This window comes from Chionomys nivalis, chromosome 20, assembly GCF_950005125.1.
Source record: "Chionomys nivalis chromosome 20, mChiNiv1.1, whole genome shotgun sequence".
Classification (NCBI taxonomy): Eukaryota; Metazoa; Chordata; class Mammalia; order Rodentia; family Cricetidae; genus Chionomys; species Chionomys nivalis.
This window is the reverse complement of record NC_080105.1, coordinates 37725415-37737757: the sequence shown is the minus strand read 5'-3', so window position 1 is coordinate 37737757 and position 12343 is coordinate 37725415. Positions and strand designations below refer to the sequence as shown.

The window sequence follows — 12343 nt, the reverse complement described above, 5'->3', positions numbered from 1 at the left end:
TATTTGTGTGCACAAATCAGGGGATGGGATAGGAAAGTGTCATGTGGGTGGGGTGGGGGGAAGCAGGGGAAGGCAGGCAGGGAGAGAAAATAAAAAATACAGATTTTCTCCAATTCTACATTCTGAAGTAGGAATTAATATGTTGTAAAACAATATATAAATTATTAACTTCTTTACCTCCCATGCATGGACACTTGGATATAAAATGACAATTGTTTGATTTCCTAGAGGCACTCAATGTTTAGTACAGTTTGACATTTCCGTTCTCAGCACAGTGTCCAATAAAAGTCAGCATCAACTGTATATTTGGTAAGTAAATGTAAACATTCCAAGACTGTAATAAGTATTCAGTGAGATGAACTAACATGTTTACTTAGCAAATACCAAACACCCTTGCATGTTTTGCTTTATTTAATTCTCAGAACAATTATAGAGGTCTTGAGAGGTCATATGGCTCTTAGTGGGGCCCTTCTTTATAAGGTTAAGTCCGGTTGTCGTGCTTGAGATGCTGTTTAGGTTGATACAATATAGACACTGTTTTTGCTTATGGGATTTTTTTTAATTTCATGGTAATTTTAACTTTTGTGCATAGAAATAACTACTAAGTCAGTCTCCATTCTGCAGCTGACACCACAGAGTGTGCGTTCTTCAAGATTGTCTCTATAGCACACCAAACAAATCACTAATTTTCACTTCCAAAGTTTATAGTTTTGTACTTAAAGCATTTATTCCACTATTTAACTTTTTATACAGACTCAACATGTCTCAATGTCTGTAAGGAATTAAACTTTGAATCTAAGAATATCATTTCTTTTCATTTAAAAGGATATTCCCTTAGTAACATCAAAGGTCATCATCCCTTTTTATTCTATTTTTATAGATACATGAAGTCATCCAGGTTATATCCTTTTTTATTTTTTTATTTATTTATTTGTTTTGGTTTTTCGAGACAGAGTTTCTCTGTGGTTTTGGAGCCTGTCCTGGAACTAGCTCTTGTAGACCAGGCTGGTCTCGAACTCACAGAGATCCGCCTGCCTCTGCCTCCCAAGTGCTGGGATTAAAGGCGTGCGCCACCACCGCCCGGCCTTATATCCTCTTTTAATAGCCTCAATCTGTCCACATCTTACTAATCTTATGTTGTACCAACTATTGTGTCTGTAAATTTTATATGCACATATGGGATTTTCTTAATCATTTTTATTTAGTTTTATTATTATTAGAGTTGCTTCATATTTGTTGGTTAACATAAGGAAAAACTAATAATTATAATAAATAAAATATATATCACAGGATTCGAATTGCTTTTTAGATGTTCAATAAATTCTCATGTGAGATAATTCAATTGATAGAGACATTAAATTCACAATTCATTTTTATGTTCATCTAAACCAGTCACATCTAGAATAATACATTTTTTTTAATCAGCATTAATGAACTATTGGCTTGTTAGAAAACTAAAAGGAAATAATTACCAAACCTTAATGTCCTGTCAGTAACTTGTTATGGGGCCATATGCTATGGGTAATTTAATTGTGCTTAACACCCTGCAGCAATCTCTCAAAGTCATGACCCAGAGAAGCACCTGCTGATGCTGATAAATCATTATAACCCTTAATAAACATAAAATTCTAGACATAAATAGTATGTGAGTTGATCATCCACAACACGTGGTTGTAAGTTAGAACAATAATGAATAAACAAAACTATCTTTTGCTGCTTTAGGACCAAACAATTGTTGAGAAACAACTGTCATATAAATGATAGCATCCAGCCCTTCTGGAACAGTAAGATGTGCTAACACCTTCTTGATAAACTCACTAAGTCATCAAAGCACCCTAAAAGTCAGAAAAAATGTCATGCCATTTATAGTCAGATTCTTGAGACACAGAAAATCTATGAAACTAACTAACCTAAATTCTTTTGTTTTTAAATTGACTTTTATTGAGCTCTCCATTTTTCTCTGACCCAAATTCTATGGTTTATGAATGGTAGCATGAGGTTTAGGATTGTGCAGTTAAACTCCAGAAATCGTTCTCTGATGCATTACTTTTCCTTCTAGGCTGGTAGAAATTAATGTTCAGTTTCTTGAAATATGTTTATAAGATTATCCTTGTATTGTCAGCTGAAGGATAACTTTCAGAATAGCAGTTCAGTTTGTCCTCCCATCCTGCCATCTCAACTTGCTCAGTTCCTTGCATGTGTACACTCAAAAGTGTCCCTTATACCCTTCAGGTTCTCAGCCTTGCTGTATTGTTTCCAAGGAACACAGCCTAAGTCTTCACTATGTGTTCCTTCCTGTGTTAGCTACCTTCTGAGCATCCATTCATTATTCTCTTTCCAATTTACATCAAGAAGCCTATTTTATGAGATACCTAGCCTCTCAAATTTTTTTTTAAAAAATTCAAACCAAGCTGGGCGGTGGTGCCACACACCTTTAATCCCAGCACTCGGGAGGCAGAGGCAGGAGGATCTCTGTGAGTTCGAGGCCAGCCTGGTCTACAAGAGCTAGTTCCAGGACAGGAACCAAAAAGAAACCCTGTCTCGAAAAATTCAAAAAAATAAAAAAATTCAAACCAAACATTGTCCAAATTATTTGCCCATTTGGTCACGCAGAGCCTACTTTGTTATCAGATAAGTTGTCGTATATCACTGTTTCCTCTTAACTCTAATTGTACTTAATAATGGTCCCAGAGTGCATGGCTAATACTGCTAAATGGTCTTTTTCCAAAGGTAGCAATTACAAAGTTATTTTCATTAAATAAAGGGGGTGAACATTCTAACTAAATATTAAAAATTCTTCCAAAGGTTCTCAATAAAATCGATCTTTCTATTAAATTGAGAAAAATGAAAGACAAAAATCAGGCTTGCTTTTCTGTTACACCATTAGCTCTGAAAAAAACATAGTACTGACAGGTAAGGGCTTAGTTAACATAGTGCAGGCACCGATTTCATGTGCTAGTGCATAAGTAGAAACATAATACACATAAAACCCCGTCTTTCATGATTTCATGTAAGTTATACCCTAAGGTTAAGGAAGTAATACAGGACTGACAAGTGGCTTTGGTTCCAGTGTATACTTCTAGCATTGATAACCCTGTGTAATTTCCACCATAATCAGTCACCACCCAGAAAATTTTCTTATGCTATTTCTCTATAGACCAGATACTCCCCCCACTATGTGATGATATCTGCATTTTTTTTCTTTATTTAAAATGCTGTGTGTTGGAGGGTTGTGCTTCAGCGTGGTAATGATGAGGCAGTGCCTACTATGAGGAACTTAGGAGTTCATTGAGGGTGTGCCCTGTAAGGAGACTCAACAAGTCCCTGGAAATCCTAGCTAGTCTTCAGTCACTTTTTGCCATCTCTTTCTGCTATATGACCTATCAATCCTGCGATACTTCTTTCTCAGTAGTGTACCTATCATGAGTCTCCCATAGTAGTAGATTGATGTTGTCACATTGACCTTGAAATTCTATAACCACATGACCTAAGTTAACCTTTGGTGTTTTTATGAAGTTACCCAGAATTGGATATCTTCTTACAGCAATAGTGCCACAAACAATACAGGTATGTATATGAGGTATGGAGAAGGAGATTATGTAGAACTCACATGCTGACCTCCACAGCACATTATTGAAAAGGCATGTAGACTACTCAACCACTTGGAACCAAAATGATTGATCAGAATGACCACTAACGGTATTGTGTTTCATTACATGACAATTTCATATCACTAGCCTTGCAAAAATGTCATGACACATCCAATATGTCCATATAAGAAAAATAGGAATAAATTATTCCATTCCTGAAATTTCCTACAATTTCCCTGACTTAAGACATGTGCAATGTCCTTTTCTATTGAAATTTGTTGTTAAGAAGCTAACCAAACCCTAGTGTCTCACATGTCTCTCGAGAAACCTGTATTCTCTCTTGAGTGTTTTCTCATGCTATAACACAACTTACTCCCAAATTCTTATTTAGTCTTATCCATGAATTATTTCTCTAAGTGTGAAAAGGCCCTTGAAACAAGGGTAGAGGTTTTAGTAGATCTTTTAATACCAATTCAGCTTCTCCCACCAACAATGTTTAGGAGATAATACCTCAGGCTCCTTTCCCCCATGGAAATGCCATATGGCATAACCATGTTTGGCATCTGGCCTAGGGTTCTATCACTTAAAATTCTGAGATAGGATTATTTCAGTGAGTTCAAGCTAACCTTGGATACATTGTGACAGCCTGCCTCCTCAAAACAAACAAAACCCATACACTATAAATTATTTGTTTCATTCAACATAATATACATTTTCCATTGCTGTTAATTAAGGCATACAAGCTCCATAGTACTACAGTGTAACTATGCATTTTATCTAAGGAATATTTGAACAATTGAGTTGTTTTAGAATTTGGACAGATGTAAATACCTATTTAATTTCATTGAACTAACACAAATTTTGATTTAGCCTGTACAAAGATCTAGCAATAGAATTTCCCAGTCACATATTTAAATGTATAGTAAGTAGCCAAAAGTTTTTTAGAGTGCCATTACAAAGGTTGCCAAAGCTTTATGTCCATTCTGTTGGTTACAATTTTTAATAAATTTTATATTTGTAATTACTGTGATTACAATATCTCAAAGCTTTACCGTGTAAATAATTATGCTTAATTTCTTAGTTTAAATTATTGAAGGCTTTATTCCCTAGATATAATGATCTAAACTCCTCTAATATCATTAGGATGCTGAAATATGTTTAAGATCGATTAAAAACTGTTCACTTACCAGGTGTGCAATGAACCTGATAATGAGAAACCCAGGGAATTCCATCAGAGCAATTATGGGAAGAAAAGAATGACTCTTCAGAACTACCCACTATCCTCTGCTCTTGGATTATTTTTATAAATAGTACAACAAGAGAAAAATTTGGTTTCCTATGTTTTATTTATTTGTCCTGAGGGGGTCATGATGGTCTCAAGTCCATTATATAGATAAGAATGATCTGTCTGTTTCCACTGTCCAAGTGCTAGGTTAATGGAGTGTGTGTTCATGGCAAAATATCATTAATTATCATGCTCCAATTGCTTTGTGCTGGGATTAAAGAAGCAGAATACTGATTATACATTACTACACCAATGGATTTGTAAACATTTACAAATCATATAGTAATGGTGTAAAATGAGAACAGAAAGAACCAAATAACCCATGAATAAAAGGTCAAAAAATGTCCTTTCCTCATAAAATTGTTGGATCGTTATCAAAAACAAATACCCAGAATCAGAATGAAATATTCTTGACTTCATTAAAACATACAGGCAAATATCTAGAGATAATAATGCAAAAAGCTTTGCAATGTAATTAAGACCTGCTTTGATATTTTAATTAAGCCATACTAATTCACTTAATGACTTAATGCCGGCCTGTGACTTCAGGATACTTCTAATTGTAGCTGAGGGGGAAGGATATCAAGTCCAAGTCAGTCTGGGCTATCTAAGAACTTTAGGCACAGGACCAGGAAGAAAGAAGAAGGGAAGAAGGGGGAATAGGAGGAGGAAGAAGAGGACGATGAACGTGAAGAGGAGGAGGAGAAAGGGGAAGAGAAGGAGAAGGGGTAAGAAGAGGAAGAGAAACAAGAAGAAGAAGAAGAAGAAGAAGAAGAAGAAGAAGAAGAAGAAGAAGAAGAAGAAGAAGAAGAAGAAGAAGAAGAAGAAGAAGAGCAGGAGTAGGAGGAGGAGGGAGAGGAGGAGGAGGAGGAGGAGGAGGAGGAGGAGGAGGAGGAGGAGGAGGAGGAGGCAGTTGCACCAACAGGGCAAGGATGGGCATGATGATCAGAGGTGGAATGCTTGCCTCCTATGAGCAGAGTTTTGGGTTTGATTCCCAGTCCTACAGACATCACAGAAATGAGAACAGAACTTAAATCTTAGAGAATTCGGATGAAAACTTTCCAATATTGTTTCATTATTGTTAACTGTGTACTATAAAGAGGCAAATAAAAGGAAACAGATGTTCTATTTTCTCCTTTTCCTCTGATCATTTTTTTTCAAATGCCCTTTATTCTTCTGATATACATAATATCTGACTTGGGAATTCTCCAAAACTACCCATAAGAACAACAACAGAAGACCAAAAAGATGACTCAGATGTTAAGAGTGTTCTAGACCTGGATGGAGGTGGGTGGTCCTTGGACCTCCCACAGGGCAGGGAACCCTGATTGCTCTTTGGGCTGATGAGGGAGAAAGATTTGATTGGGGGAGGGGGAGGGAAATGAGAGGCGGTGGCGGGGAAGAGGCAGAAATCTTTAATAAATAAATAAATAAATAAATAAATAAATAAATAAGAGTGTTTGTTGCTCTAGTTAATTTAAACTGGGTTCTTAGCACCTTCACCTGAGACCACACAACTCTCTTTACCTCCAGCTGGAGGAGTTTCTAAGCCTTCTTCAGGCTTCTCAGACATGTGTACATGGGGCATACATTCATAAAACATACACACATATACAGAGAATAAACCAATTAAACAATAGGAAGAATGAAGTATTAGAGAACGGCTACTATAGTTAATAGAGCTATACTAACATAAGTCACATTCACTCCCCAAGGCCTATCCTTCTTTTTATGATTGGCATTTAATAGCACTAACTAGTGATCTGGAAACAATATTCACAGTACCCTCCCAAATGTTATTTAGATACATACACACGTGTGTGTGTGTGTGTGTGTGTGTGTATGTGTGTGTACTATAATCATACATTTGTGAATTTTGTTCACCATTAACTGAATTTCCATAGAATTTTCTATTAAGGAAACCGCACAAAACTGTATATTCAATTAATTATGTGTTGAACACAAATCTTCCTTAAAACTTAGGTCTACAAGGGAAGATTTATTAAAAGCAAAGATTGGCCTAGTGACTAAACTTCAGAAAAATCAATTCTAGTTGCCATGTAGTCACAAGACCTAGTATCAAATCTAAAACATGAAACATAGTAGCATACTTTTGCATTTGGTTATCTTTATTTTTTTTTGTTCCATACAAAGCTTTGTGATTCTTCAACATGCATTTCAGTGCATGTCTTCTCAAAATTTAAGACAGTGAGCTTGAATCATCCTTTGAATAAAACATATTCTATTGTTACAGAGTTTAAAAAAAATCTTATCTGTCTAGCCATTGATTTCTCCATCATTGTAAATTTAGAAATAATTAGTTAGATTATATCTATTCAAATTAGTGTTAATTCTTTTTTTGGAACTACCAGCATCAAGCCTAAAACTGTGTCCTTGTTATTCATGTCTTTTAGCATTACACTTTGCTTCAGTATATTTCCTTTAGCCTTGCTATTTCCTTTACACATATATAATGGTGCTGACATCTGTAGGTACTGGTAATTTGGAGAAATGTGTCACTTATATGATGAGTTGTTAAAGAAGCATCATTTATCACTTGATCCCTTTGCCCTTAGTCCCAAATAGTCAATTTTCTCCTTTGAGAATGATAGATTACCACAGACTATACATTAAAGGTTATGTTCTGATTGAAAAGAGGGTAATTTCAGACTATTTTCTATCAGGGAAGGAATCCACTGACATTTTCTCATATTGTTCACTGATAACCATAGGAGTAGATATCAGTGCCTCTGGAACAATCTTTAGCAAGGTGACATGGAGCACTCCTAAGTGGAGATAGGCTAGCAGACCTGCGGTGATAGATCAAGAGACTGGGGAGCCTGGAAAGACAGAAGACAGAGCTTAAGAAGCAGTCACCAAAACTCTGTATGTTCAACTGTAGCCCAAAAAATTATACCTATTTTCCTGATTCTATGCTTTTATTTTTTTAAGTGATAATTTAACGAATACTTGGGTAAGCCTATCTTTTCTGTTTTAAAATAATACAATTTCAAAAACACTGTGAAAGTTTCACATTACATAAAAATGTGAGTGTCCATGTAACAGTTCAGGATTCACTTTTAAACTTCAGAACTTGAATGTCAGTGTTTTTCCTTCAAGTTCCTTAAATTAAACATCCTAATTTCTAAGCCTATCATCTTGCTCTTGAATATAATAGGCATCTGTTTCCACTTACATCTTTTCCATAATGATTAATTAATTTTAAACTTATTTACATCAACTTAACTAATATTAATAAGTTAATTAAACAATTAATAATGATCAAAATCAACAACACATTAATCACTTAAAGTTAACAGGTAGCATTAAACCTGAATAGATTTCATCTTTGATCTCTTCCCTAAGATTCCCATAACTTATGTTAAAGATAATATGCATTCCTATATGTAGGAAAATGTAGTTGTCCAAGACAATTACAATGTGTCTAAGTCATAGGAAAATAAGCCAAGGACAAAAACCATAAATTTATCACATGAGAGTAATATGTATCCTTCTAATTTTTATCTGTCCTACACCATCTGCAGTCAATTAAATGATTCCCAGGTGTTCATGATAATTGCTGTAACACAAGATTACATGTCACTTTATGGGTCTTTAAATATTTATTATAAAACCTTCATCTACATTTTTCTCATTCATCTAGGCACAAAACATGCTGATGTTTAGTAGCGACACACGAAAAGTTAATTGGCCTCGTTAAATTATTCTGTGGATTAAATTTCAATTAAAATCCTTTTTAAGAGCCAAGAATTGAAAAAAAAAACAGAATATCTAGGATTCTGACTTAGTTTTACATTCTTGACTAAAAAATGCTGCATACATGAACATAAGATGCATGAAAAAGACAAGGTCATTTTTGTTAGGATCACTGAACGTTGAGGAATGTAAGTTATCAGAAGGTTCATCAAACAATTTCCCACACTGAAGGTAAAAAGTAACCTTTTGCTTTTAACGTAGAGGAGAAGAGACATGGAGACAGTCTAGCATAACACGGTTATTTTGTCCATTAGGAACACCCAGAGGTTTGGCCAAGTGCTCAGAATTATTTATGTGTAGACCTACTGAAAATTTTAATCACTAGCATAAATACAACAATACTATATCCCAGGGAACATTGCAAACCTTTCATGGGAACTTTGTATTTTATTTTCTGAATCTATCGTAGGAGGTGCATCCTTGCATTATGTGAATGGGAGGCCGGTGGAGGTTCCTCCATCATCTGGGCCTCACATGGAGAGAATTTAGCCGACCAAATGCGGCTAATTGTTAAACCATATTTCCTTTAAAACTAGAAATTACTCTCTGTAGCATCTTTATATGTAGTACAAATCATATGAATTTACTTGTAATATTATGATTAGTGAAACTGTACATATCTGCACACCTTTTAACAGTTTTTCATTGAACTTATATCTTGAATCTCTATACCAGGTGAGTTATTATTCCTGTCCTGTGAGTTTGATTCGCTCCTAAGAATGCCTAGACAGAAAAGGCAAAAGTCTCTTTAGTCCTCTAAATTAGCCAGAATCATGTCTGCTACAGGAGCTGACTGCCATGACATTTACACTGTGTGGTGTTTAAAACTGCAAGCATGAACTAGAATATTGGGGGAAAACAGACAGAAGAAAGAAGAAAATTGTACTAAATACAAATATCACGTTGTTTACTATCTTGCAAATGGTACCTAGTTTTTTCTTATTGCCATGGAATCTAGCCTATTGAAAAACTCAGGGTCATATTCACACATTAATCACTGATAATAGCTGAAAATGAGAAAATCGGCTCAAAACAGGTATAAAACCACTGCTTTTTATTAATTGGAAATTAGCAATATAGAACGTAGCTAAATAATTCTTGAGAATGACACTAGCAGTGGCCAGAGGCTAATTCTTTCAAAATTCATTTTCCTAATTGATTAAAAATAAAGAAAAAAAAAAACCCAAAAGGTAAGATGCTATTTGAAGCACATGATTGTGGTTGTAAGCACCCCTTAAAAAAAGAAATATCCAGAATGATATTCAAGTTCTTACATGCCAAATTATCTTAATTGTTTCCTCAGATAATGATGCAGACTTGGCATGCTGGCAAGTGTCACTACGTGTATCACACTGTACAAATAGACATTGAAGGTCCTCAAGAGTCACTACTAACATTCAAGTCGGGGGGAGGGGTTACCTAATGTTTTGAAATAATTGTAAATAAGCTCTACTTATTAAGATTCTTCTTTGTTAAACTCGTCAGTTATCTTTCTATTTGAGTCCTTTATGTATAGACTGGATAATGTCACGAGAGAGTGAAAAACCAGTTAGCTTCATCCTCTGCCTTTGTGATTGTTAGACAGGAGTGACCTTAAGCTATAGGATATCTGTCTACCTCCAACACCCAGGTACAAGGATTCAAGATCATTTAATATATTATTACTCTCTATAAGTTAATATGCATTTTATCTTTGTTTATTGGCAGCTACAAAGGAAATTAAAAATAGAGGATTCAACAACAGTGTGCTCAAAACACCAGATTTTAGGTTAGTTTTCTTAATTTAAATGTATTTCTAATTGGCTATATAATTATTCATTAAAATTAAGCATCTTTTCTTTCCCTCTCTTTTTCTCTTTTCTCTCATTTGAATACTATTAATATTACATTGAAAGAGTTTGCAAGAATGGTTAAAATGCATACAAAATATATTCTTTGTATTCCATGCGTAAAAGCATGCAGATGGAATTTGTCTACACACCCTGTAATCAAACAGCTGCTTCATGCCACAGGCAGGAATCATACAACTATTTGACAGTGGATTTTACAATGTGGTCTGTGTGTTTTTAATTTATCTGTTGACAATTCCACTAAGAACCACTTCAGCTATCTTGAATTGAATGAAATAGAAAATTCTATTCTACTAAGTAGCTTTAACTATGAGTAAATATTGACTTGGAGAACGTCCTCATCTTAGAGCCAGTTCTTCAGGTCATCTTATACAATTTCAAAATGATCACAAATTGCCATTGACATTGCCATCAATGGTTTGATGATTTTGGCACACTAACGAATGCATAAAAATATTTTATTCCTTTAATTTTTAGTCAAATTACTTTAAGCCCCCTTTCATTTTTCTATTTGTTATTTAAAACCAAAACAAAACAATCTTTTTTCATTTTAGTACATATTCCAATTCCCACTTCCTCACTTCCTCCCATCCTCTCTGCCTTCCCCCTCACCCCACCCCACTCCCATCCACCCCTCAGAGAGGGTAAGGCACATTGCTTTGAGGAAGGATCAAGGCAGTCCCTATTACAACCATTCTGAGCAAGGTATTCATCCAAAGAGAATGGGTTCCAAAATGCCAATACAAGCACTAGGGATAAATCCTGGTCTCACTGACAGTGGCTTCAGTCTCCCCAGCCATGCAACTGTCACTCACATTTCGAGGGTTAGTTTAGTCCTATGCGAATCCTTCCCTGTCTGGCTGAAGCTGGTGAATTCCCATTAGCTCAGGTAAACTGTTTTAGTGGGTGTCCCCATCATGGTCTTGACCTCTTTGTTCATATTCTTACTTTCACTCTTCGACTGGACTTTGGGAGCTCAGCCCAGTGCTCCGTTGTGAATCTAAGCTCCTTTTCCTAAGTAATCTATTTTAATTTATCACAAAATATGCTATTAGAACAAATAATATATATTTCCCATCAAACTAATTATGTTACTTTATTAAAGCATATAATATATCAAAAATCTTATATTTCTGCAAAGAGGGTAGACATAGTTAATATTCCTACTTATAAATAGTAAATATTTTGTAATTATTATTTCTCTATAATTCAATTAGAAATATTGAAAAAATTAATTTCTCACTAAAATAGGATAATTAATTCCTCAAACTTAACCATCTCCCACTCTGTGAATATCACACGAATAATAGATGATGTAGCTAAATATAGAAATGCAGATAATAGCAATACAAATATGAGTGAAACAATGATAGCATTGTGCGATTTTATCACAGGCCATAAATATCATATCAAAATATTTAACATTACATGCATATCAAATATACATCATTTTATATAGTTACAACTGAGTTTTGATTTGTGTTTTTTTCTTATAAAAATTGATAAAATGTCAATAGCTAAATTAAAATTTATTTGATAACACAAATGAAACCACTTAGGAATGAGGCTTTTTCGCAGTTGTTAGATTGCCTAGCACGACGGAAGCCTTTGGTTAAATCCCTAGCAGTGCTTGCAGCATAAACAGAATGTGAAAGGTGGAGTCAAGAGGTCAAGGGTTCAAGCTTATCCTCAGCTACACAGCTAGTTTGAGGGCAGTCTAATCTATGTGACACCCTATTTCAGAAGGTGAAAGAAGTAAACAAACAGAAGTTCTGGTATTCTTTCTCTTTAATTTGTCTTTCAGATATCAAATCCTTCATATATAATCTTAACAAAAATGT

At 34.9% G+C, this 12343-nt stretch overlaps 1 protein-coding gene across 1 annotated transcript in view; it reads right to left on the bottom strand.

Annotated features, from left to right (window-relative positions):
• Sgcz (sarcoglycan zeta) overlaps positions 1-12343 on the bottom strand; it is a 789755-nt gene that overhangs the window by 58504 nt on the left and 718908 nt on the right. The window lies entirely within an intron of this gene.